The 24,867-nt window shown below is 44.8% G+C and overlaps 1 protein-coding gene across 6 annotated transcripts in view; it reads right to left on the bottom strand.

The window, feature by feature from the left end:
• The window catches only part of LOC139765190 (plexin-B-like), a 538,550-nt gene that overhangs the window by 487,422 nt on the left and 26,261 nt on the right, over nt 1-24,867 (bottom strand). Inside the window, exon 1 of one of the 6 annotated variants that reach the window (XM_071692471.1) lies at nt 16,153-16,287. The exons of the other annotated variants lie outside the window; for them this stretch is intronic. The gene's annotated coding sequence lies outside the window, so the exon portion shown is untranslated. Of the gene's footprint in view, nt 1-16,152; nt 16,288-24,867 lie in introns of those variants that run through there. 6 annotated transcript variants of the gene reach the window in all.

Below are 24,867 nucleotides of genomic sequence, written 5' to 3'. Positions count from 1 at the left end.
AATACAGTTCTAGAAACAGCGGCTAACTGGTAGGTACGTGAATGGATTATACAGAAAAGAATAACTACCACACAAGGGCTAACAATATAAAGCCGCAATGAATTCATTAAAAAATAATCAAAAGATCCAAGAGTCGATGAAGAGAACTTAAAACAAATCTTCCTTCCCGTCATTAAATCTTAAAAATCTATCGGGAGAAAAGGAACTTGGTCCACAATCCGTCTTAGCAGTCTCCCAACTAGAGCTTGGCCGACCTCCCCGCACCATTCAATAAATTTACAAATTTCTCCACATTCAATTACATTTTCAGAGGTGGGCAAACTTTCCTGAAATTTAAGATTCCGCAGAGGCCTGACATGAGATTTCAGCAACGATATTACTAAGAATAAAAAAAAAAAACATTTCTGCGGCAAACTCTTGACACGAATCATGTAATCCATCTTAAACAAGTTAACCTTGGCTTCCAGAGGCATGAACCAGAAGCATCACAATACCTAACCTAATTTTACATGAAATTTCCTCAATTTTAGGCAATCTAAAACCTTTCTTTTTTTCGGAATAATGATGCTTCGGATCTATGATGTTTCGGAACAAAGTAGTGACCCCAGTTAAACTACTTCAAGACAAGCTTTTTTTCCATCACACAACTGATCCTCGTGTAATTCTAGATACATTCCTGGCGCGCTGTTAGGCCTGCCTAAACTGCCCCATCGAGCTATCGATAGTATACCTTTAAGATATCCATACAGCTATTAACATCGGTTTGACTTCTTAACAAACGATTCAAATGTACTCTTGAAGAATTAGACTGCTGTGGGTTCAACCGCTCTAATGCAGGGTACAGGAGCACCCTAATGCAGCGGTGGTCCTAAAGAAAAAAATGTGGTTCGTCTGTCAAGCAGCGCCTGAGGGAGAGCAGACCCCCACCTCACCTACCACAGGCTGACCGCAGGGGGGAGCTCAGGTGTCTGTCATCCAAGCTTTTCTCAGCACACTGGACACGTTATAGTTACCTGCCACATGTTTTCCTCACCACCAAACCTGTTCACAACTTCCCTCACAGTCTTGCCGGCCGGAGTATTGTACACAACCACTTGAAGCTCTCGATCCAAGTCGAGCGTTCAAATTGGGGTCACCACTTTTTTTTTTATCTCGAAACATCAAATATCCTTTACCTCATAATTCCGAAGCAACATTAGTCCCAAAAACAAAACTCTGCTTTAAATGCCCTAAAATTAGGAACCCACCAAACGTACTTGACTGTTCCCAAAGCTGTATGCGCGAGAATGAAAATCTATACATTTCTTTTAATTCGGAATGCTTTTGACTATGATCTGTGATGCCTCGGCATCAAAAGGATTAGTACTGTTAGGGCGATCCTGGGACTTCGAACTCATAGCAACTCGCGCAATTCTCAAGTGGAGGCGAACTCGCTCTTAAAATAAGTGCCACTCTTGCCGCTCGCGCAGGCCTGTCGTATCGACGACCGATATATACCTCCTCCTCCTCCTCCTCCGGTACATACCAGGAATTCGACTGTCATCAGCGCTTTGGCTTTCTGTTGCACCGGGCGAGTACATCGCTGCCGTAACGTGTGCATGCAAGCCCCTCCCCTCAAACTCTCACTGAGGGGAGGCGGGGGTTGGGGGTGGGGGGGGGGGGGTGTCAAGCAACACGGCGCGAGGACAAAGGGTCGTTCTGGACGGCGGAGGGTCACGTGGCCTGGCTTCCGTCCTCTAACAAGGCGACAACTGTGACGGCCCTGCTGCCCAATCCTTAACTGTCAGCAACATAGCCAAAAATATAACATTTACAACACCAACTTCATGGGAAACTAAACAATCAACGTTTATAGACTGGCAATCAATAAACTTCCTAGGCATTCTGAATCTATATGACACGTTTTATCTATATCTAAACGAGAGAAAATTAATATTCTTTAATATTCCCAGTAAATTCAGCTATAGCTAGAAAGAAGCTGAGAAAAAATTTCTGTACGACACATATTTATATATTCAATTTTTCTTGCCATGAAAAAAGCAATTCTGTACAAGGCACATATTCACATATTAAATTTTCCTGCCATGAATAAAGCAATACTTTTCAATCTCTTTCTGATGCAGTAATAACGACTGATATTATCACCCCAGCATAATATAATTAACCATCACAAGTCATAGTGAATTCATCGAATGTTACTCTTAAGCTAAGTTACTAAATGCCTAAGTGATGATACATCACTGAAAGCATTACGCTTGTGACGAAAAGTCTTGCATAATCATCATTCATTCTGCATCATTAAGTACGCAATACTTTTTCAAAGGAAAAATCTAACTGGAGTTTCTTTTTGAAAGGCCACAAGTGGCTGACAAAAGGCTAATAACGAAGTCAGATACCTGAGATTTTAAGTTTGTATCCTCTTTTTGGATCTAGTCGGTTAAAGTAATGTATGTAATGCAACACATCCAAAGAATCAACTCTGTGGCAACCTATGTAACAGCAACCCACTGGGGTCTGATTAAGACCCTTCGTAACCTCTGTAATCCTTTTGCGCTATCACTCACAGAATGAACACGGGGTGCACAGTAAACATGCCGGGGTTACCGTCAAAAATCAGTCCCAGAATATTTCTTTTTCATTATACATATCGGGATCGAGAGTAACGAAAACACGTTGACGGCAACGATTCATTACGCATCACTATACTGGTGACTAAATCATGACTAAATATTCCTGTTCATTACAATCACATCTCGATTAAAGTGACCATAAATATGTAAAGAATCAAAAGCCAAAATTAAAAGCGTGAATCACATATCCATAACTTACAATTATAACATTTCAACCTGATATTCAAAAGAGCTGTTGTGAGATGCTTAAGAGTATACTTACAAAGCAAATACGATTTCACAAGTCTTGCTAATATCAAACTGTTACTATTTAGTTCCGTCCAAACATTTAATATCTAAACTTTCCTAACACTATCTTCCTAAAAGTCTTTGGAAATCGAAAAATCAACATCTTAGCCTAATAAATCCTGGCACCAAATAACATTATGAAAAAAAATCTTTTCTTTATCACAGAAAAAATGCAACTAGTCAGAGCATAAAAAAGTGACCATCAGCCAATGAACTTTCCACGTCGCACCACCAACTTTATACAACTGACCGCCACACAGCACTCACGCTAAACAATGAATAGCTTTGTGTGCGATATGTGCACGTGCGTGAGTGTGCGTGCTTCTGCATGTGTGTACACATGTGTATATATTTACATCTATTAACACACACAAAAACCTAACAGTGGTTGTTGTCTCTGACCATGAGTCACCATGGGTTCGAATCCTAGGCGCGGCAGTCGGCCCACAGCCAATCCCTGCAGTCCATTCTCCCCTCGAGGTTAGTTGATAATTGGGTACCTAGCTTATCCTGAAGTGTGTGTGTGTGTGTGTGTGTGTGTGTGTGTGTGTAAGATTTACACACATAGGAGTAAAGACATGGCACATATATACAAGGTTACGATACGGGCCAACTATAGCAATAAAAAAAAAAACTCCCAGTAACACACACACACACACACACACACACACACACACACACACACACACACATAACATAGGCTTGGGTGTGCGAGTGTGTCTAAGAAGTATACATGGTACATATTTGCAAGGTTAAGAAACGGGGCAACACGTAAAAATCTCTCTCCCTGTAACACACAAATAATCATCGCAAACGCGCGTATATATATATATATATATATATATATATATATATATATATATATATATATATATATATATATATATATAATGTACAGATACCAGACAACAGACTGATAAACACCTACCTGATTGTACTAGTAGCGCGGTCTTAAAAAACCCAACCTAACCCACCAAAAATCTATAAAAAATTATTGTACACAGTGCAATTTTTTCAACTTAAATATAGGTTTATAGATATGTTAAGTAATAATTCTATTATCTTGTGGTTCCTGTGCATATCCTCTTATATCTTAAAAACAAATTAACGGTACATTCTTCCCAATTTCCAAAAATCTTACAAGAATACCGATTTACATTTAACATTACCTTCACATCCCTAAACTGAAATACAATTTCCATTCGACTTATGGTCAAGAAAACCATTAGAGATAAACAAAAATCTATTAAGAAAAACTTTATACTATGACCAAAAGTATTTAGGTGTATGTAGTTTCCTTCATTTGGGTTTACAGTAAAATTTGATTCTGATACAAGAGCATATGGTTCGAATTACACAAAACCATTTCATTTGGTACACAACATTTAAACAGTCTACATTAAGTGTTCAACTATATCTATGATTTGGGGATTTTATTTTTGTAGACCTAACGGTCATTAAGGCTACATGTTAATTCAGAGAATAAAAATTTACAATAAATCACCGTAATTTTCATATATAAATGGAAAAGAGCGAAAATGTAAATAAAATGAAATTACCTTAGTACACTAAGATAAATTATCTTGCACTATACATTTCCATAATCACTTTGCATGGAAATCATTAAGTAAAACTGTACGCTTACATCTGCATCAAGAAACTTAAAACCAAAGAAAAAGTCCATGTAATAGACTTACATTCCAGAAACATTCAAACAATTAAATTTAAAAAAAAAAGTAAAACTTGCAAAACAAAGAAGTCAAGAAAGCTTAAATGTCTGGGGTAACAACCAGGAGCTTCAAACAACAACCCTAATTACTGCCCTCCCCAGACACTATTGTATACTGTGTTCTGAACACAAGGAACTTTATCTACTCCATCTTATCACACGACAGAATGAATGAATACCAGACAACTGGTTTAAAGCTGTGCTGAATTTTGTACAGGGTCATGCATTATACCATTTCCTGGGCATCATTATATCTTATTCCCATATCCTATGTTCCCACCTCATACTTTTAATAACAACGTTCTTCCCTACATTTATTTCTTCTACACAACTTCCAAAACCTAAGAAACATTTATGTATAATCTGGTTTTTGTAATGTGCCACAAAGCATCCTGATACTATAACAGCAACTCATTACTGTAGTTACAGCTAAAAGTGCATAAACATAAATTTTCAATATTACTTCAGTGGGGTTCTACCATTTTTCAGAACAACCCACTGTGCTTTATAGCAAATATAAGTCGATGTTACAGTCTTTTTTATAAGAACTTCTTATGGCTGTAATCACTGTGTAAAACATTGTTTAATACAATATCTAGTTATACACTATAACCTTTCTTCCAATTCACTACAACTCATAACGTTTGTATCTATCAATCTAACACCAGCCCCTCCCCCCCAAAAAAAAATTGCCCTGTTCATTTAAGTCTAAATATCAATTTGTTCATTTAAGATAACGTCTAAATATCACTTTAATCCAAATAAAAACAACTTGCCGTTAATTTAAAACATTCCAAATGTCAATACTACACTCGTCTGCAGCTCACAACACCATTCTATTGTATGATCACAGCTCTAGTTTCGTACCCATACAACCCTTTTGTACTTGCTTACATAACAATTCACACCAACACACAAACTGTAATATATTCTGGCTTACGTTTTATCCCTTGTAATCCACCTTTGCCTCAAACAAAATAACAAAAATCATGAACATAAACTTACCCCTTATAACTCACTTGTGAATTACACAACTACGTATTCTAATGACTTAAAATATATTTTATATCTAGTATATAACCCTAATGGAATATGTAATCTATTACCTGACAGAAGTAACCCATTTGTACAAAATAGTACACTAAAAAAACAAATAACACTTCTACTCTTTTAAAAAGATCGTAGTTTATATATATATATATATATATATATATATATATATATATATATATATATATATATATATATATATATATATATATATCTCCAGCAGTGACAAATATGTAAATGTCTGTTTATCGACATATTTGTCATACCATCAGAGACATGACAGATTAAAGTCTACGACGCACTCGTCGAGGTAAGTTGGGATGCAGGAATAAACACGATTCCTCAAAGTGTCTGCATGTTTTAACTTGTGCGTGGCTGAGGTAACCAGGTGCCTTTACCAAGGTTATAATCCGCCTCCTAGTGTGTGTGTGTGTGTGTGTATATATATATATATATATATATATATATATATATATATATATATATATATATATATATATATATGGGGAATACCACACATTCTTCCTTGCCTGGAACGCAATCTTAATCTTCGTTTACCAAAAACATCAACAATGGAAGGCTAATTCTAACTGATCCTAACTGATCGAGAAAGTTGCTAATATATATATTAGATAAGCCCATAGAGAAATAATGTTCAACGGAAAATAATTACACAGAGAATCGCCAGCTAGTTAAATAGCGTCGGATTGCTGGAAAATACTGAAAACGAGCACATACTACGGAAGAATTAAATGTCAGGTGCATAGTATTTCCTACCAGCAACACTTGCCACACTTCCCATGTACTGCTAAATATGTTCTGTTAATACTCACCTACGATTGTTAGGCCGAAATACCCATAAAATCGATGTCTCTGCTCTGCAATTACGGCATAATCTTCACATGATTAAGGAGATAATTTACTTGCATCTCGCCTTCCGTGCCCAGGGCGTCACTACCCAACCTGCTGCCCCATAACCCATTCTAACTCCGCTAAAAAAATTAGTTCGTTACAATACTTCTCCACACGGCTCCAACAGTTAATGATTCAGCATTATTCATGTTTAAAGAGGCAAAGCCATTCTCCTTCCCTATACTGAATTAATCTGAATTACATTTCCGGACCAATGGTTAAATTCAACCTATTACAATGTGTATTTCTCCGCGTTTAATGACGCTATGTCTTGAGATGTCGCTCATCAGTCAAACATGCTGGCTCTACATCCCTCTCGCAACATACACATGTTCACCACCATACCAAGATCTTACATACGAATAAATTCATAAATACAGCATGTAATGGCTCAGAATAATGCACATGCCGAATCAAATATGTACCTAGTAAACCACGTCCAGCTTGCAACCCTACCAGCATCACAAACATGGCTCCGGCTGGCGTGGAGACACGGGCAGTAGCCTGACACCCAATCTCACACATCCTCAGATGACAGTAACGATGGCGCTGCACACACCCCCCCAAGTAATCCTTAATGGCGGGACAAGTGCGGCCCAGGGGGACGCAAACGACTCCCTTTCTCGCGCGGATCTCAACTCCCAATCACATTATTAGTCCTGCGCCGATAAATGATGATCCCTTTACGCTGAGGCTTGGTAGACCCACACACAGTAAATGGGGCCAGGGGGAAAGAACACGTACGGTTATCCTGACAGATCTCGTTCTTCGAAATAAATGAATTTTGAAATATTTCACAGCTTTAATTATGTCTGTCAAAAAAAAAAGAATTAAAATGCCAAGAAAAATATTTACACACAAAAATACTTCGAATACAGGTACACACACACACACACACACACACACACACACACACACATATATTCGCAATCCAACCTAGCTAATCGGCCTTAGTGGTCCACCGTTACCCTTCAACGTGGGAACTATTGAACTGGAATACGCTGAGTAAACTCAAGGGAGAGTGAGAGAGCAACCAACTACCCCGGCCATAGGGTCCATCATATGTTCGCACACCCTCCTGCTGAACCAATTCATCACTATCATCAATAATCACGTAATGCAGGGAGAGGACAAAACAGGCCACTTCACCATCGCTAATTTTCCCATGACAATGGCCAAGCGTGTCGGCCATATGCCCCCATTTTCTGGGAGCCGGACGAGCGGGAGAGGGAGAGCGAGTGTTGTTGCTGCTGCTGCTGCCCTACACGATCACTCGATGCAATTATGGTGAAAATGGTGATCATGTTGGCTGAGGAGGCACAGCGGCGGAACGACAACAGGGACGTGAGGCAGTCGTATAGAGGAATTACTTGATTAATTGAGTGGTATCTATGTATATAAATATATATATATATATATATATATATATATATATATATATATATATATATATATATATATATATATATATATATAATTGAACTGAAAACAATATAAACACGGGAGGATTATAAAAACGGGACTGGGTTAGAAAGTCTTTGCAGTAAGACAAAAGAAGGGGGAGGGGGGTTATACTGCACACTAATAATTACAGATGATCAGATTGTTTGTGATGGGGCGGTTCTTGCTGCCCCGTCTCTCAACCTGGTATTTATATAACAAACACGTCTTTACTTCTTTGTATGTATGCATACACACACCCTAAGTCTTTGCCAGGTGTGTGTGTGTCTGTGTGTCTGTGTGTGTGTGTGTGTGTGTGTGTGTGTGTGTGTTACCTGAGATGCTAGACAACGGAAAATTTACGTTCAACGGCAAACAGTAAAAAAGTAAACGTTCGAGAACATAATAAACGGGAGAGAACCTGGCAATAATTCCCTTCACAATCCCTACATCCCTACCGTTAAAAACCTCAAATAATTCACAACAATTCAGTTCATATTCAACCAAAATGCGGAGATCGACCCGTGTCAGAGGTAGCGCTTACCCCCGAGCTGCCTGGGACCCACTTCACCTCGAGGAAGACCTCTCTGACCTTCACTCCTCCTCCTCCTCCTCCCCGGCCCAGACCTCCGCGGCTCCCGCCTTTGATGCCGCAACCGACAACGGCCCGAGTTGCCTCGACTCCTGAAGGCGGCCTGTGTCTCCCCCTTACCACTTAAGTAATTGAGTGTGCCCTTGGGGTGCCAACACGGTCTTTGGCACGGCTGAGCACTACAGAAGGCACTTGTGAGCGCAAGGCCCTTTGTCCTGCCGCTGGCCGCCACCAAGCACGCTGGAGGGATGGGAGGTAAGGACCCACTCACCCACATGTGAAATAGCGGAACCAAACTGCAAAATTACAAGTCATATTAAATACTGACATGACCCTTCGATGACCACCATCCAACAAATGCATGACATAAAGCTTCTCTTATTTCAACGCCGGATGTCGAGTGAAACTATAAAACCAGGTACTATGCCCACCTACCAGGTACTATGCACACCTACCAGGAACTCTGCCCACCCACCAGGTACTGTGCCCACGTAATGAACCCACTTACCAGGTATTGTAACCCATCCACAAAGTACTGTACCAATTCATTACGTACCGGTACCTTCCAATCAGGTACTACAGCCTAGTCCTGTACCCTCCCACCTGGTTTTGTATCTATCCACCAAGTAAAGTGCTCACCCACGAGGTACTGTACTCATCCACTTGCAGCCATCCACCAGGTACGGATGCTCATCCATCAGGTACTGTTCCTATCGACCAGGCACTGGTACCCACTCGCCAGGTACTGTAGCCTTTACTCTAACCCCCATGTACGTACAGCAGCCACAGACAACCATTCACCAGGTTCCTATTCTCACCCAACATATAATTCATAACCACCCCGAACTTTAATAATGCTTGAGTCACATACTTTCCTCCATATTTCACCTTTCATCGCATGTATTAAATATTTCTGTGCTCCGTAAATCACTCGCGTAATACCTGGATATCATTCTTTTTTTGGCGTTCCAACGCAGGAAAAATGGCATACGCCTTTCTAAATGTATCGGAGATCTTTACGGAACATTCAACGACACCTTATATGTACACATGTTCACAGGACATCCATCACCTTTCACTTAATAACGCATTACATATAACACCATAATCAACCAACACTTTCTTCTGCGTTGCCTGACGTATACCTACATCAGCGATTCGCGGGTCGATTCCCACCCTATCCGGCACAGCCATACGAACTGATCTTGGATCAAACCCCAACAGTTGTTCTAACCATCAATCAAGTTGTACCGTGTGGCAGCGTAAAGGGAACTATTTAATATTCCGCCCGAGTCAACACCAACAGGGAATAACAATCACCATTACGATGCATAACTGACAACCTGACGGACCAGCCTACTGACAGGGGGCACACATCGCTGCCCCGCCCGACACTCTGTCACTACGCCGTGCCGGTGAGATGGGTGGAGCGGAATTATTAAAAGAAGCTCCTTGACCCCTCGTGATCCAAGGCTAATTTGCACGTTAAGCCGAGAATGAACGATTATCTTTTACACTGTGTACACTTTACGATGGTTTGGACACCCATAACTCAGTCGTTTTTTTTTTTCTTTGGCTTATGCCTTACGTGTATAATTTACGGTGGTTTCTGAGGTCTTTAACCCCCCCCCCCCATCCTAAAAAAAAAGGTCCGTATCCATACTTTACATAGACCTTGCATTGATTTTGAAGGTCTTCTACCCCCCATCCCCTCGTAGCTGCGTCTGAGACCTTCCCTTCGCTTACATATACCTTACGATGGTCTTTGTGGTCTTCTACCATCACGACTGGGTCTGGAACCTTACCTTAACTTATGTATATTTAAGTTTCGAAGGTCTTCTACCCATACAGCTCAATCCGGGACAAAGCTTTCGTGTTTCTCCTCTGCTCAGTCAAGCTGTGCATCCTTAGCTCCGTAGAGAGTTTAAGCATCCATTTCCCCAGGGTCTAAGACGATGGGGTCCTTGACCTGACCTCGACGGCTCAGGTCACAGCCCAGCCATCAACACCGACGGACCGTACCGTTGTACTCAAAAGAACCAAACCTAAAATTCAGCTACTTAAGAGACGAAACGAAACCGGGTTCCCGGTACAAATAAAAATCAATAATTCGTAGTAAGCAGACTAGGTCACACCAGTGTATACCGGGAGGAGTAATAACGCCCTACCCTTCCGGCAAACGGTGCTAGTAGGCTACTCGACCGGCTGGCTACTAATGATAGAGTTGCCAGCCGGCCAGCCAGCCAGCAGCAACACTGGAACCATACTACTACTAGCCCACACTCTCTCTCTCTCTCTCTCTCTCTCTCTCTCTCTCTCTCTCTCTCTCTCTCTCTCTCTCTCTCTCTCTCTCTCTGGGCCAAACCTCGTACTCACCTGGGAGTTAATGATTTCAAGCTCTGAAGCCTCTGTGTGTGTGTGTGTGTGTGTGTGTGTGTGTGTGTGTGTGTGTGTGTGTGTGTGTGTGTGTGTATCGCTTTGGGTGGCAAACAGCTTCCAGCCAGCCTGGAGGATCAAATGGTAAACGAGACGGGGGACATTTCAAAAAATCGATAGGCAATCGCGATGGGATTGCAGTGTCCGTGCATCACCAACACACATAGTCATAAGTCAGAAATGTCAATCATGTGCAAGCATGCAAGATGAAATCTAATGGTTCTGAGGGGATAGGTGCTCCACAAGCAATGACCTTCGAGCGAAGATGTGTGTCTGAACCACAAGCAAACAATTTATTGGAACTTCTGCTCATTGCGAAAAATGTCAGAACAAATGGTACGATGTAGTTCTCCACAATCACTGCCTAGATTAACATGTCAAGATAACGAAACACGTAAATAACATTATGTTGGCAGGTTGCCCCTCGCTTACTTGAGAGAGAGAAAAGTCAGCAACCACGGGGATACATGAGAAGAGAAAACAGATACGCCGGTTGCCCTCTTGTTCGATACAGAACACATCTAAAAAGGGGGACACGAGCGTTGAAAAAAAATATCGTAATGACATTAGTAGGTTGGGTGTCAATGCCTCCTGCTTGACAAAGGACCCACCCACCACAGGGGGTTATAGCATGCTAGAGGAAAGATATATATATATATATATATATATATATATATATATATATATATATATATATATATATATATATATATATATATATATATATATTATATTGACATTAGATTGGCTGTTTGTTCTTCTTTGTCGATAGAAGACTCAGCCATCGCTGGAGGACCAAGAGAGAGAGAGAGCGAGTTGGGTGGGTGGGGTACTGCTACCACACCTGCCCGGCTGACCGGCCCGACGCTGGCCCGGGGCCAAGGAGGAGGATTTCACCAAACCTCCGGTCATGCCTCCGCCTCTCTCCTCCTTCCTCTCCGCCTCATCTACAACCATGGCTCATCTACAGCCTCTCTCTCTCTCTCTCTCTCTCTCTCTCTCTCTGCCTCATCCTGGTCTCATCTACAACCATGGCTTACCTACAACCTGTCTCCTCTCCGCATCAACCTGGTCTTATATACAACCCTAGCTTACCTACAACCCTGTTTAGATTCAGAAAGTCATGTACGTCCACCTGCTGTGAACCACGGGTATGGACATGGTGAATGCAGGCCAGGTAAAGTGATTATGTTCAGTATCATTCATTAGAGAAGTTACGGATCGCAGGTAGTGTTTAAGAAGTGGGTCATAATGACTATATTCCCTCCTAGTACCGCGCCAATTGGTAATACAAAAGGAAAATTGGTGATTACACACACATAGCTCATTATCCATCCAGGGTGAGGCGCCCCCCCGCTTTGCTGCTGTCGCTCAGAGTCCATCGCAGGTGCGCACATGTTCACAAGGGAACCAAACGATGTCAAAAAAAAAACAGGAGGCAGACGGGGAGAGAGGGTGACGGAGGCGGAGGAAGGGGTACGGAAGGGCTGAAACAAGAAATGAGAAGGGGGAGATGAAGAATGACTCAAGGACAGGAGATGGAAAACGGAGGGGACGCTGACTATGAATGGAGCTGGTTAAGTGGGGCATGAAAAAAAGGGGGAAGGGGGGGGGGCGGGAGAGGAAGGACGCAGTAAAAGAAAACGAGGAGTAGGACGAGGGCTTCAGGATGGGAGTAAGAAGAGGCACAAAAGAAGAAATGAAAAGGGGGAGAAGATAAGTGGTTTTACCCATGAAAGGAAGAGGGAAGGATGGGAGTGGGTGGTTGACAAGCCGAGGAAGTGTAAAGCCATCATCATCATCAACATTCGTCATGAATATCCACCACGAACTGTACAGATTACGTCTGATCGGGATTCGGTGGATGCAAGGCAGGGTTTCTGGGGGACTGAAGGAATGGGAGGCCCTGGGGCAGGGCATGGGAAAGGGGTGGGCAGACGTGCTCGACAACGAGGCAGAGCGGGGACAATAGACCAAGGCGCTACAACATGGGATACTCTGGTCCTCCGCAAGGTGGCGTACTGGACCCCACCTTGTTTAATATCTTATGGCCGGGGACACTGGCAGACCAAGGTGACTGCGGCCGGGGACACTGGCAGACTAGGTGTGACTGCGTTCGAGGACACAGGACCAGGGGAGTAACATTACGAGGGGCGTGATGGATGGGTGTCAGCTAGGTAACCACGGGCCCGCCCACATACACCGGTAATCCTCCACCAGCTATGACCATACAGGGACCTGGTACCAGGCTAGTCTTACGAACTGTGTCTACGAAAGTTGTTCTGACAACCCACCCATAACCACAATGCACTCTCGTGCACTCACAGGACCCACACGACCACGCAAGCAAGTCTCCTCATACCACTCACAACCCTACAAGAATTTGCGCACTTTCCCCATATCACTCACAACCACACAGGGATCTGTGCACTCTCCTCAAACCTTAACGATCATGCATGGATTTTTGCTTGCATTCTCATCCAGATGAACCTCATACCCAGCAACACTGCCAGATGGAACGCCAAAAAAATCAGTGAATACAAATGTTACCCTTGCCGTCACATACCAAGATGTGTGTTAACGTTTCTTATATACTGACATTTTACTCCCCAAATACCTGAGAAGCATCCTAACTGGACCCACAGTATGGGTGGTTCAGGATGAATTCACAGATTTTTGCGACAAATTATAGGTAAATATACACACAACTTACTCAAATACATACAAAAGAAATATACACGATCACCACAAGCAGACATGATAGGTACTCCATGACATTTATACACAACGTGCATTCATGCACGACTACGGCTTGCTTCTTCATCTTGCCACTCACCCACCACCCTCAGCGACACAGCAACACAACAGAGAGGGAACACCAGCATCTACAACCCCAGCGCTCGCCAAGTCGCAGTCGAGTGCCGCCACCCCAAATGATTAGCATAAATTTGCCCAGCGATGTACCAGTTAGACATTAATCTGACACTCACAATGCAGACACCGCCCGGTCACCGAGCTGACAAACGCCTACCACACACTCAGAAGGCAGACACTCTCCATGGGGACGATCGGTCACTGGCCACTACTTGCAGCAATCACTGCCAGGAGGTCTCCGAGAGCACTCTGTATCCGTGCATCAGCTCCGGCCACAAACGTCTCGTACCGTCCAGCACTTCAGAGTCGAGGAAAATAACCCGACGTCGAGAAGCAGCTGGTTTAATGTCCAGCAGGTCCCGTGAAGATCGACTGGCCAGAGGTCCCGCGAAGAAAGATCGCCCTGTTCAGGCAGAGAACAAAGTTCTTCAAGACCCACGAAGACCGATCCTTTACTGACGCGGACCCCGGGTAACGCAATGGGTACTGGGGTAATCCCCAGAGCAGGTGGGAGTAAAAGATGTGCACGCGTGTCCATTAACACCCCCAAAAAATCGCCTGTCTTCCCCTCCAAAAAATCGTAGGAGGCTGGCTTCCTCGTGCACCAGGACAGCGCGGTGCTCCCGCTAATTGCCCTCAACTACACTATAACTGGAAAATGCTACCACACACACACACACACACACACACACACACACACACACACACACACACACACACACACTATAAAACAACCATAGGAACCTCCATCCAGAGACTCCTGCAGCTCCATGGCTGCGATGCGCTACACCCAGCAGCAGGATCAGGATGGAATCCTTTGAAACATTTTCTTTTCCACGACCAGTTTCCCCGACCGCATCTCCTCTCCTTCCCAACATCACGTACCTTTAGACATGTTGGAAAATCCCTAAAACTACTTTAACAGAGCGTTTAATTCTGGGTACATAAAGAGAAATCGATACTGTAGTGTTCTCTAACTCTCCACCCCCCCCCCCCCCCTGCTCCCTACGGTCCTTACAGAGGCAGGGTCCCCGGGGAGGGTACCTACGACTCCCATCCCCCGACTCCCCCTTGCCGTACACGACAGGGGCCTCTCACATTCACAATGTCCGAGCACTGTACACCTGGTATATAGCCTCCTGCCCCAAGCCACACGCAGATCCTGAAGGTAGCGATTCACCAACTACATCCTACGTAACTACTTCAGGTTGCCATGCACTCATACCTAACCTTAAGACTACAACCTACATGCTCGGGCTCCTGACCACAAACAGCTCACCCGCTAACACACCCTTCATCCTCAAGGCTCCTGAGCACTGCACATTACTCTCTAACGCACCCTACATCCTCAGCACTCCAACTCGCCCTCTAACGCACCCACATCTTCTTCAAGTTCCTGAGCACTCCGCCTCGACCTCTAACGCACCGCGCATCCTCCACCTGTAGCGGCGCTGGGAGAGAGGCCTGCGTTGAGGATTATCCTCAAGAGAAGTTCATAACGTCGGCGTCTCCTCCGGGTAGACTGGTCTTGTCCCAGCACTTAAACCATCGGGTCATCCCCTGATAATCAGGTCGTCCTATCACGCTTCTCCCATCCTTCGCCCCTAACTCCCCCTCCTCCCATCATCCCCCAACCCCTCCCGTCCCTCCTAGCAAGGTGATGAACCTTCCAGCCTCCGCCAACACAAGCTTCAAACCACGTGTGTTGCTGGCTGAGGTATACGCCCTTCCTCACCCGCCACCAAAGGTCTGGATGCTAAAAGCGCGACGGTGTCAGCCCCACACCGTCGCTACCTCCTACAACCCTCAGGTATCTATATACCTCAACCTCCCTTTATCCTGCCTTTCCGTGGAGCCGTAAAATCAACGATGCTCAGATGCAACCTCAAAACACTTTTGTCTTCCTTTAGAGAGTCGCGCGCGGGTCAAAAATGATCGCTCAACTCGAGCCTAACATTCCAGGAACCACCCAGTCAAAAGATTACGTTATCGGGAAGGTGAGCAAAGGCACTCCCCCGACGGGTGTTTACGATTACTCTTACCTGGTCTACGGTGGGCTGAGCTACGACGGCCTGTCGACCTAATGGACCCACCGACACCCCAAGCACAGCCATGACATCCCCGACTAATGCACCTTTGATGGTCCACTTATGTCGTGTCAGTCGTTGGTGCTGACATCTCTCCTCCTTCACTGCACTCACCTCCATCTCTTCTGCTCGACGAATCCTTCCCTCAGTCACCCACGACGCTCTCGTCACCATGACCAAGTTCTCCCTCGCTTTATCATGGCTCCCACGTATCCATTTCCCATCCGTCCATCGCCTGAGGTGGACCTACCAACAGCCACATCCACCTACTCAGCCACACTGCTAACGTCAACAACGCCGGCCACTGAGTGTCTGCGCGTCAACATGGGTAGCGGGGGAACAAGCTTGTTTCTGAACTCCACAAACATCGAAACTGCCTCATACTCTTTCCCCAGGAGCTCTGATTTCTGCCCAGCTTCTTCCCTGACCTATTCTAAACTCTTAAAACACCTTTAATCACTCTAAACACCCCTGTCGCCTCTCCCCACATCCAAACTACCCCTTCTAACTACTCATTCACTCTTATAAACACTGATTAACATCCCCTTCTAACACTCTTCAGCCCAAACAACCCGTTCAACAATCCTTAACACAGTCCAAACGATCGCTTATCCCAAGTCCAAAGACAGCTCCGACGTCTGCCATGACCCCTAAACCCTTGTCGACCGCTGAGGCCACACTTAGATAAAAAAAAAAAAAAAAGATCCCCGTCCTTATCCCTGTTCCTCCTTGCCTGCCCCCCTCATCATCTAAAAAAGCTGGTGTGGTTGGCGGAGCCTATAAGGGTCCCCCGGCACTATCATCAGCGTCACCGCCACAATCACCCGGTGTCACCCTAACAAATCGGACTGTCAATGTACTGCGAGGAACACCGCCCAAGGATCGTATAATTTGGTGGGTAGCCGTCCCGATCCTCCCCAACAGGCCGACGGCAGGAAGGGACGCGGGGTGAGGGGTGTGAGGTTGTGGGAAGAAAGGGGTGCAGCTTGGTGTGGGAGGATGCGGGGGAGAAGGAGGGTGAGTGTAAAGCAGGGTACGATGGGAGGAGGAGAGGAGAGACAGTGGGATGGGCGTGGAAGATGGAGGACGGATCTCTACAGTGGAGGTGGACCTACATCGAGTGGGAGGGTAATGGGAAGGGCGTCGTAGTGGTGTGGGAGTACACCACTGGGAGTGAGAAAGTGGAGTGGAGTGTGGGGCGGAGCAGCACGTAAGGTAGTGGAGAGGAGATGGGGTGGATGTTATGAGAACGATCGGCAGGCGTAGTGAAGAGATGGAACGAGTGGCGAGGGGAGGGAAAAGGCTGGCGAAGAGAGAGGAAAAGACGCGGGGCGGGGAGTGAGAATTAAATGGAGCTGAGTACACGTTGTAGATCGGGAGGAAAATTGATGAGCAGCCAGGCAGGAGAGCGATGATGATGACGCCAGGGAGGGAATTAATCTGGCGGTGGTGATGGGGAGGACGGTGCGAAGGTGCCACCACCTGAAACGTGTGTTGGTGTTGGTGGAGAGGATGGACCTGTCTCACTACTACCCTCACCTGCCGCTGCCACCACCACCACCACCCTCACCCAGCGGTCACTATCACCCACGGCCTCGCTATGCTCATCCTAATCATCGTGCTGTGTCACTATCCCTATCTAGACCATCATCTTTTACCTCACTATCATCCACACAAGCTTAACACATTCGCAGCTTCAAGCTGAAAGAATAAAAAGAAAAAAAATCAAGTCACCCTCACCTTCAGCTTCACTATACTCCACAGCATTACCCATCTCCAAGACTTCACCATCATCCACGGCTTTCCTCATCCTTCACATCTTCACTGTCATCCTCAAACTTCATCACCATCCTCACAGTCACCCGCACTCCTACTTTCACAACACCACTTCGCTACCATACTATCTATGGTGATTTCTGAGGCACGTGACTTGGCTTCCCTGCAGACCAAGTGGTGCATCAGACTGTTCCATACTGCTGCAGTTTTCATTCCTGGGTAACCGGTGCATCCTTGATCTCATACAGCCACGAAGAAAATGGCGAGTCCTTACGTAAAGAAGTCCACCTACATTACGATATTTCTGTTTACTGGAAGGCTGAGCATCACTAGCCTTGGAGGGTTATGTGATTTTTTCCCTAAAGTTACCTAGGGAACCCCGAATTTTCAATTCCTCTAAGTGCTAAGGCAGACGTATGATATCCTGACAAATATAATACACGAGACGTTGCCACCAATATCCTGCCATGCTAACGGTAGACCGAACGATGCGAGCTTGGTCGCAGACTGACCCTCCACCTGGAGCGCAGACCAACATCTGACGTGCAAAAGCAGCAGTTGGTAGCTCGGTCACAGGCCCAGCCGCGAGGAGAGAAAACCTCCAGAAATTATCGTGAGGTAAGGTAAGGTTCCACACCCAGCTGTGTGTGTGTGTGTGTGTGTGTGTGTGTGTTAAGATATGGATCCAAACCACTCAGACTGATCAACAAAAGGGTTTTTTCTGTGTCTTTCAATCGAGGAAACTGCCATGACAATTAACGCCTGTCATCCGGCAAAAGATGATATGACCTGATACACTGAGCTGAGGTAAATATCAGACGAGCGTACGTATGTTGATATGGAGATGGAGGGGTGGGGTTGTCCTTTCGCACCAACTGCATGGCTTATCTCGACCATCGCATTCGTCTTATTTCATGCGCTATCTCCAAGATCGCATTTGTCGAGGAACTTTACGTTATCTGAGTAGATAAAAATCAACAATCTCTTTGTCCTCAGGTACAAAGGAATACAAAGGGAGAGCAAACAGCAACATACCAATGGCTCCTTTCGAGGCTGTCTGTGATAGCAGGAGAGATCAGAAGCACTGAATAAAGTACCTGGAAACTTTACAATCCAAGAAGGAGCAAAATAAAGTCAGTTGTGAACCTAAAGCTAAATTTTCATCAAGCATCTTTGTATAAATCTATGGAGTTGATTTCAACTACTCATATTGGTAAATCATTTAACATGTTAACAATCCTGTTAAAGATAGATTGCCTCATTCGAAGTAAAACTTTATCTATCACTACAAACGAAATTCGAGCTGATCCAGCCTTAAACAACAGTTAAATTCAAGACTGTTAAGACCCAATGATCATTGCAAACGCCTGTATCAAATCAACCTTATTAAACTTTTTCTTCTTCTACGCTAAATAAGTCTAGTTCCAAACTCCTCCTCAACGGCAACATCACTGACCAGATCCCCTCATTCGTAGCGAGAAAGAAATCTAACCATATTCAAGACACAAGTGCAGGTTTCACGACAAATTGGACTTCGGCAACGTCGTCAAGCAAGTTTGAGGTTGGGTAGAAGTCACTTGCAACGTTAATGGAAAGGGATTCTCCCCACTGTGCCACTTGGGGTGTACCAGATAAAGGTATGTTAACATCCCAGGAGGGGACGTAAGGTCGTCACGATGACTCGTCTTACTTACTTCCTTCCTAACGCTCTCTCAAACAACCCTGTTGGCATGTGTACTTAAGGATATAATGGTTAGTAGCTTTTTGGGGAATACCTTCGCTCCCTTAAGGACGGAGGCTATGTCAACATGGTGTAAACTTCGGAATTTTTCCATGGAATGCAGTAGGAATTTTATCAGACGTATTCCTACACACACACAAAAAAAAAAAAAAAAACTCAAACAGTCCTAGAGCGAGATGCATGGACATGCTGTTAATGGACTTGTCAGGGTGTAGAGGGTGAGGGAAGGGAGGATGACTGATACGTGTAGCTCACAAGGTGAGTAATAATGTTTTCTGAAGGGAATGAGATGTTTCAGGTGGGGGGACTGAGGTGGTCTTCGTCACTGTGCAGTAATGCCCAAGTCGTCAGCGTGGTGGTGGTGGTGGTGGTGGTGGTGGTAATCAAAATGGCTGGCTAGTTGGTGGGAGGGATCATGCAGGATCCTGTTTCCAAGAATGACGAAGATGATGGAGATATGGATGACAATGACGGTGATGATAATGGAGATGATGATAACAGCGATAACGATAGTGGAAATGAGGATGATGATGACGAGGAAGAAGAGGGTGATTCCCGCACCATGGGCAGTCAACCTGGAGATGACGACACACACACACACACACACACACACACACACACACACACACACACACACACACACACCACCTCTATGAGAAATTACATTTCCCCATTGTTACGTGGGGGAGAGGAGGGAGACGAGAGGACAGCGAATGGTGCAGCATCACAACTACGACCCTTCATAATAAATGCGGCTGCGTATAGGTCATTAAATAACAAGGTCATCTACATATTCATACCAACGAAATTTAATTTGCTAATGCCACTGTAACTGATATTCAACAGGGGGGAAATTTTTGGCCAAAAATATAAGAGGAAAGCCAAAGGTAGTGGCCACACCACTAGAACTAAACCAGGTTGAAGCCCTTACTGTAAAGAACCAACTGCAAAATAAGGTCAAATCTAATGTTAAGCAATTATTATATAAATCGCATTAGGTCAACAACAACATATCAAAATATCGCGTCTCCAAGCGACACAGACTTCTAGTTATAAACAAAAGCTTCCACTAAAAACAAGGTAGGTCGGCACACACCCTGAATTTTCAGCTGACCTTATGATCACTCAATAATCATCTTAACAGCCACGGTACTCCAGACCGCAGCAGCAAACAGCCAGAGCATCAACAACACATCGTGATCTGAGAGTCAGCTGTTGGGTACATGAGCCTCTGAAAGCTACACATGAGGTATGGTATACATATACACGGCACCTTCGCGCCATCCTCATTCCTGGATGCAGCTGTGATACATCTCTGTCGATTGGTTGATCAGTGCAGATATCAACTGCAAGTTCGCCTCTGAGTAACGACAACCCTCAACACTTACATCAACAAATCACAAACCCACGGCACTTGCATCAACAAAGCATAAGTCCAAAAACACTTGCATCAACAAAGCATAAGTCCAAAAACACTTGCATCAACAAAGCATAAGTCCAAAAACACTTGCATCAACAAAGCATAAGTCCAAAAACACTTGCATCAACAAAGCACAAACCCACAAATCCTACTGCATGAACACACGAGCTCACAAAAGAGCGTCAGCAACGTCGCAGCGACACTATGTGTAAGCTAAGACAAAACCTCCCCCCCACCTTCAACATCCCAACCACAACATTATCTCCCTCCTTTACGGGTGACACATGTATGGAAAGTTCCCCGGCCGAATAACCAGACAGACAGAGCCAGAGCAGAAGTGCAGCCAAGGGAAGAAAAACGAAGGATCTAGAGATGGGAGGCTGGGCTCTCTGTCCACTAACGGGATGAAAGAGAAGTGGAGGACACGAATGAGAGCAAGAGAAGGGAGGAAGGCAAGGAGGGAGACGAGAATAAAAGATGGGACTTATTGGCTCTGAAAGAGGTTGCGAGCAAGTAGAATAAGAGATGGAGGCCATAGGAGGAAACAAGCATAAAGGGGAGAAGGCAGAGTAGCGACAGGGACAGTAGTAGCGTGGGTCTGCTGCGAGAGACAGGGGGGGTGGTTGCCCTACACTGCCGTACAAACAAGCCGTGTTACCAGAGAAAACTCCCGCTTTATTTACGTTTGTCTAGTGCTGACAGTCCACTGCTGGACGACCATGCTGGCTGTCGCAGCCCCGGGGACTGATACTGACGGTGCAGTAGTGTTTTTCCCCATGGCGACTCTACACTCCAACCTTTAACACTGCTCCTCCTCCACCACGAGAAACGTGACGATTATAATGCAAGGGTAACAGACAACAGAGCAAGTCGCGGGGTACGCGTAAACAGGAACACACATAAACGAGAGAAACGTGTGACACCGGGAACACCACACACAAACAGCAGCTATACACACCCAAAAACCGTTTGCACATCTGCTTCACTCTATGCAAATAAACCAGTCATTACACCATATGTGTTCCGGGCACGTCCACATTCCCCGTGCTTCCAGCATACTAGGCAATGACATCCAACGTCACAACACTAGACCGGTAAACCCTCAACAAACATCGAGGGACACGACTCACGAGGGCCAGGGCGTGCCTGCTCGCCAAGCCCTTTGGAACACCCCCTCCCCCCCGTTCTGTCCTCCGTCAGCACGTACCCTGAGAGCGTGGACCTGCTGGGCCATGTCGAGCCAGCCCACCTTTCAGCAGGGAGGTTTGGGCCCTAACGAGGTTCTGACAACGAGCAAATGTAAAAAGGTGCCGCGCAAACAAACCCCACCTTATCCACAGCTTCCCACCCTTAATTATCACTTTAATAATTAAGTTATCATCGAGGAGGGAATAAATAATCTGGATACTCTAGAGAGTCATTTAGTTTCAATATTATGGTTTAATCTAAATTCTTTATGACATCCTGCTGTATATTACGAATATGAAAATACAGTGTGAGACAAAACGTTTACCAAAACAAATGAAAAGAACAGTGTGACCCACGACTCTCTGGGAACAAAATCCACAGCACAGCGCCAGCCAGCAGAGAACTCATTTTTTATTTTACTGGAAAATGATTCCAGAGCTCAGGGTCTGCCCGATGCCGGCATCGGGAAAAGAGTAATATGCTTGCCTTCTCACTACCTCGTTTTAATCATTTGTAATCGGCACCACAAAAAAAAAAAAGATCCCGAATAACTATGGCTATAATTCACCACGTCTTCTTGGTGGCCAAAAAATGAACTAATAATCTTCAAGGAAATAAGTCTGAGCTACGCCTTCATGTCAGGGCCGAAGAAAGTATCGCATACAAACAGACATCATCCCATCACCTTCGATGATACGTGTACAAAAGATCTGTTAAGTAATAAACGTCGGGTGACATTAACTGCACGGGGACAACACAACAAATCAGTGCATTTTTTAAAAGAATAGTCGGGTTGACTTTGCGGACATTGTCAACAAAAAGATGATGATGATGATGATGATGATGATGGTGATTTTCTGAGCACTTACTCTCTTCATACTTGCATACTGATGCAACTCACCCTCCTAGTATTTGAACGGCCTCGGGCCTGGGATGTTTACGCCAAAGATGTTTTCGCAGCTTCCCTAGCTATTCCCGTGGCCACCCTACTCCCTCTTTCCCTCAAGTTCGCATAGTTCTCCGTGCCTGTGAATTCTCCAAACGACTCTCGGTAAATACATTAGAAGCTGCACCTTCCTATAGTGATGCATCTCTCTCGCACTTAAGCGAATAATGAGTGAGGGTTTTATAACCAGTCACAGCAACCCAGATACTTCACTACAACCATATGCGTATGAACAGACCTTCTGACACAATCCATCTCGTTAATTCCAAAGGATTTCATTAGCTGACGAACACATACTGGAGTCGGCCAGTCTGGAGGGTACACAAAAAACTTCGAGGGGTCATTAATTAATGGCCCTCCTCTCCTGCCTCAAAACCTGGTACTCAAGCCATCATCTTCCTTGATTTGACACTGGGGTTCGTTGTGTATTCCACTGGCGGGCTCATCTGACATCATAAATGTATCTTTGACACACCTCCGTGTTTGGGTCAGGCGCGAATGCATCTTACATACGATCTGTGACCTGACTTCTTAATTTTTGCAGCTGCCGGGGAAATGAGAGTTTCTTCTTACTAAACATCATCCCGGTTTTAAGTAGCAAATGAAAGACTGTGTCTGTCTGCAGGTTTTTGTTATCTTCCCACTGGCCCAGATTACAACACCAATTCCTAATGTCGCCCATAAAAGATGGTGCTTCTTGTACTGGTGTTGGTCATAACTGCAAAAGAAGAGAGAAAAAAGGGAAAGACAAAGGAGTACGTTCACTTCCCTTCATGAACACGTCTTTAAAAATTGAGCCAGATACTCCGGCCGGTAAGATATTACGCTATGTGACCGGTTGGTTTCTTGGGAAGTATATATATACAATACACCATCATTTCATCGCCACCACGTCTCCAAAGAACTTTGCAAGTCTCAGGGAAATACACCATCAGCGTTTCGTTCGTCCCCGAAGGCTCAAATGACGTGGGGGGAGGGGGGGATATGACAGAGAAGATGGTCCAGCTTTAAAACCGTACTCTGACTGGGGATGTGCAAGCGAGGTGTGCTGCTAAATCATTTCTTAACACTCTTTTAAACAGGAAATGCTGAATATGCTCAAACAACCGAGGGACGGGTCTAGAGGAATGGCTACGCCCCATCCTTCTATGTGCCGAGAGGGGCTTGACAGATCAATGAAGAGGAGACATTCTTAAACAAATAAAAAATGCAACTCTAACGCGTGTCTTATCTAGTTTGTCACAAAATGAAAATGAAAAAATAGATGAGGCTCCCATCCTTTTCTTAACACTACAGTCCATTCACTACGACTATATTTACCGAGAGGGATATTCCCTTCTTGATGCTATGAAGTAATAAAAAATCAGGGATACAAAGCTGGGAATTAAAGACGACCCTGAATACATAGTTACAAAGTGTACTACAGACTGGCTATGGTGGTTACGGGGGGATGCGGCCTCCAACAGCTTAGTCGACCGACAAACTATCCAACACTGGAGTTTGGAGTAGCCCTGACCTGTGTGGATACAGGGCCTCCTAAGTCAATTAAGGCAAACGCAAGGGTAAACCCTCTTCAGCTGATCTTCAATGTTCAAAGAGAACAGAGAAATTTGAGCGGAATCATCCTCTCACCCGCAGGTGCCAGAATTGGCACTGATCTCTTTACCTCCATACGTCTCTCGTAAGTTAACCATACGACGCCCGTGGTGTTGCGCTGGCTGAACAGCCTCGCCTTGAGATTGAGGGGGTAGGACGTCT

The sequence above is a fragment of the Panulirus ornatus genome, chromosome 53, assembly GCF_036320965.1.
Source record: "Panulirus ornatus isolate Po-2019 chromosome 53, ASM3632096v1, whole genome shotgun sequence".
Taxonomy (NCBI): domain Eukaryota; kingdom Metazoa; phylum Arthropoda; class Malacostraca; order Decapoda; family Palinuridae; genus Panulirus; species Panulirus ornatus.
This window is presented reverse-complemented; position numbering and strand designations above follow the sequence as displayed.